This window comes from Pantherophis guttatus, chromosome 4, assembly GCF_059756535.1.
Source record: "Pantherophis guttatus breed Tessera chromosome 4, ASM5975653v1, whole genome shotgun sequence".
Lineage (NCBI taxonomy): Eukaryota > Metazoa > Chordata > Lepidosauria > Squamata > Colubridae > Pantherophis > Pantherophis guttatus.
In genome coordinates this window covers 40,005,091-40,009,417 of record NC_142066.1, presented here as the reverse complement: position 1 = coordinate 40,009,417, position 4,327 = coordinate 40,005,091, and the positions used below count along the sequence as shown (strand labels likewise).

The 4,327-nt window shown below is 39.6% G+C and overlaps 1 long non-coding RNA gene across 1 annotated transcript; it reads left to right on the top strand.

The window, feature by feature from the left end:
• Positions 1–243: 243 nt before the first annotated feature.
• Positions 244–3,694, top strand: LOC117668914 (uncharacterized). Its single transcript, XR_015733730.1, has 4 exons — positions 244–479; positions 1,321–1,441; positions 1,543–1,627; positions 3,185–3,694. It is a non-coding gene; the product is annotated as an uncharacterized LOC117668914 (long non-coding RNA).
• The last annotated feature ends 633 nt before the right edge of the window (positions 3,695–4,327 follow it).

The window sequence follows — 4,327 nt, the reverse complement described above, 5'->3', positions numbered from 1 at the left end:
AATTGTGGAAGGAAGTTAGCTGCTCTTTTACAGGTCGATTAAGGGGAGCAATGCAATGCTTACAATATGTGCACGTGTATATGTTGAAAAGACACAGAAGTTCCAGAAATGGTTGGAAAATGGCCCGCATACTCGAGTCTGCTCTTCCTCTTTCCCAAAATTTATGTAAAAAATCTCACTAGCTTCCATCAGGAGGGATTCAGCCTACCTCGCCAACCCGCGGTCCCGTCGTTTCGCCCTTCTGCTTTTTTTTTTTGGTGCTTATGCAATCCAGACCAAGACGGAGAATGGGCTCATCTTGAGCCCCGCCACTTCGAGGAGGCATAAATAGACCGCAGAGATGGCTGAGGGAGCACTCCAGAACATCCTCCAGACTCCTCTATGAAAGATGGGCCGCCTACTCTTAAGCGCGTCTTTTCTGTTTCTTTTCCTCTTCATGGTCCTGATACCATCGACCCGGAACGCCTTGCCACCCCGAAGTAAGCTGGCCTCACTTTTACATCGGGTTTGCGAGCGAGTGGTCGGGAAGCATGTGTGGGCGTGAGACCCGCTTTCTCCGTGTAATTGGCTCTCGTGCTCGAGGAAATGCGGCGGCCTCTTTCCCGTCTTTTCCCGTCAAGCGTAGGAAAGGCTTATGGGTTCCTTAGTCAAGAAAAGAAATGAAATGAAACGAAACGAAGCTCCACCGACAAAGGCCCCTGATTCTATGTGAACTTGCTGAGGAAGAAAAGGTCTTTAGAAGGAAAATTATTGTAGCATGTGTGTGTGTACACACACGTGTATACATATACATATATCAGTAATAATAAAAACATTAAATATCTTCATTTTGCAATAACAGTAATGCAATTAGTACTAATAATACTATACTTCATTTTGTAATAATAATAAGAGTTAAGAAAGCTCTTGTGTAGTTTAGAGAGGATAAAATATAAATGCTCTGTAACTGTAAAAAAGATTAGAAGCCACTTCTTTATGTGGTCTTTTTCTCTTCTTTCTTTTTTCTTTCCTTTGCTATTCACTTAACACTTTTTACTTTTACAAAAAGTATTATTTGTATTTTGCAAAAACAATAATATTTTTTTTTAAAGAAGAGCAAGAAATTGAAATGCAACGAAGTCATTTTAGAGACTGAAGATACTGTTTATGCACTGCAAAAGCTAACCAGGGTTGAATTTCACATCCTCTGGTGCATTTTGTCTTACTGCTTGTACCTCAGATAAACAATCTGCAGGCTTAATATGTAAGGCAATGCTTATGGAGCTAGTTTGGATGTATTGTCTAGCATCCAAGTTTCTTCTGGTTTCTTTATCTCCACAGATCGCCGTGAGAATAGAAACAGGTGTGAGTGTGACCATGTAACCTCATCTATCTCACCAAGCCTTATTAGTTCTATACACTTAATCCAGCCTGGATCACACTGCAATGTTTTGCAAGTCATGTAAGTGTCTTTTGGCCTGATTATATCCTCTTCTTATAAAGAGTGATGGTTATACTAAAGTAGTTAATTCATCCAGCCATTTTCTCTGTTTTACCTATCAGAGCTGTCTTGAAGGATGGGAATAAAAGGTGCCTGGATCCAGCAGCTCAATGGGTCAAGCGCATTGTCCAGGTTCTCCTGAGCAGGGTATCTATCTTAAGTATTCAGGGGAAGTGAATGGGCCTAAAGAGCACTTCTAAAATAAAATGATTTTATTGGGTTTGATTGAAAACTGATACTTTATCTTCTAAATAAGGCTGAGAAATGTCTTTGTATTCCTCTGGGCCAGAGTTACTATCCTAATTGGCCTGAGGCACCAGTTGAATTTGTCATCAGAACTAAAGAGAAGTGGTTGCAATAGTTTTCCTGAGTTTGATTAAACTCAGGCCTACAGGTAGTCTGCTTATGATGCTCAGGAACATGTTCAAAATGAAGAAAGAAACTTACAATCCTTGGCCATAATTACAGCCACTACAGTGGCCCTGTGAACAAAAGTCATGTGCTTGGCAATCCACCTGCTCTTACAACTGCGTGCAGGAATGCAGCAGCAATCTCCTCACTTACCTTTCGCCAAGACCTGGGCCTATTTCTCATTCTGCTAAGTCCATGGGCCTGTTTCCCATCTGGCTGGGTCTCACACCCTTCTCCCCACCCCTCCCCACAGCTTGGTTCACTTTTCCTTTGGAAAGCAGCCTCTCTCTGTCATATGGCCTTCCTACATAGAGTAACTGACCTTCGGGAAGGACAGCTGGCTGATCTATCCCAAGGCCTGAGTACTGAATAGAGGCCACATGGTGTTGTGCCAAAAGTGAGTGTCATTTTAGAGCGGCCGCAATTTATTGCAGCCGCTTCCAAAATGACACCCACTTCTGAAATGGTGCCATGTGGCCTCCTTGTAAGAAGGGTGTGTGGTAGAGCAGCTGCTTCCTGAAGGAAATCTGTATAAAATGTAAGTGGGCCAAGCTATGATGGGAGAGTGTGGGACCCAATGGGGTGGGATGTAGGCCCAAGGTCTGTGTGGACCTAGGAAGACAGGAAACCATCACAGTGTGTGGGGATGGTAGGCCACTTGTATGCTGGGCTGGTGCTGCATTGTGGCCTGCCTGGCCCTGTGTTAGGCCTCCTAGGGCCTTCCCTATTTGAGGCACTCTATGATCTACTTAACAACATGCCTGGCCACTTAATGACCACATCAGTGAGAGCATGGATTGAGGTAATTAAGCAAGGTGATCATGTGCACCCCTCAATGTTTATCGTGTAACTGTAATAAGCAGGCTTCATTACAGTCATAAATTGAGGACTAGCTGAATTAGCTACTGAATTTTGCATTTTATTTTATCCTGACTCTTGAGCCTTAATTAATTAATATTGTAATTAATATTATCTGATCAGAGTAGATGTGTATATAATTTCTTACCTCCTACAGATAACAAAAAGTTAACCATGAATGGTACTGGTTTTTCTGATTATAGTCTGGCACTGGTGAGTGTTATTAGGAGCATAAATTGAAATAGATATCAAGGAAAGTTTAAGTATGGCATTTGCATTGTAAAGAGTCATGAATTGATCCAGATTCAGTGCTACTTAAACACAATAAATATGTAAAGGAATATAAATGATGATAGTAGTTGTGCACAAATTTATGCCTTAGTAACATCTTTATTTTTATGTCCAATATTTATATTTTGCTGTTTAAATCCACAGGAAAATCACTAACAACCTATGCAAAATGGATGTAATGGAAGATGGGAGAGAGAAAAATGCTAAAAAATTGGATAGAAGAAAGAGCTTTCTGCCTTCGATGGTTTTAAAAGGAATATTTCAAACACTGCTTTCTTGCTTTGCATCATTATACATTAAGTGTACAGCAGGTGGTAGCATCTAACTGATCTGGACTGATCTCCGATACTAAGTAGAGCAGTCCCTGATTGCAGCAGAACTGCATAAGTATTCCAGCATTGTTTGTTAGTAAGAGCAGGAAATCAAGACAACAAAATAACCCACCTCACCACCATCCATAGTAGAATAAGGCTATAGTGAAACATTTATGTAATGTTTAGAAAATTGCATGGATGTACTCATCAGAAGTGGAAATGACTGCTTTGTATGCATCTTTATCGTTCCTTTTGATATTTTAATAATAACTTCTCTGGTTTCTTTTGAATTGGAGAAGAAAACATATATACAATAAATACTTTATATCATTTTTCCTAATCCTAATTTGTTGTTTGAGTTTGGGAATACATTTCTAGGAATTAAATAATATGCTAAATAAAACACTCAAAAATACTGACTGATAACAAGGATCATGCCTCAATATGAAGTAATTAATTAGGCTTAGGTGACCAGTAAGTAATAACATGGGGAATTTGGAACACATTTGGAACACTAGTGAATTTTAGTCAAAACATTCTCCAAAAGTTTATCCAAGAGCAAAAAAAACTGCACAGGATAGTTCCTTCATTAAGAAAACCTTTGCTTTAAAAAAGGAGATATGAAAAGGCTTAACAAGGAAATTGAACCTGAGTAGCTTGGTCAATAAAAGCCATAGCAGGAATAGAGTAGGAGGGGGATTGAATGGAGGCCTTGGATTGGGAAATGGTGGGTTCAGGCTGGGATTAGGCTTCTCTCTCAATTGACAACAAAAATTATAAAATGTTGAGTTTTTAAAAAAGGGGATAGCTCATGGAAATTATAATTACAATTATTAAAAAAATGCCTCTGTTCAATCAGGAATCTTGGACATGCAAAGCAAATGATTTAGCCATCATATTACTGCAGTATTTAGAGAGTATCAATTACACAATAGATTAGGGAATCAGAGCTGGGAACAGGCAGGAAAAGAAT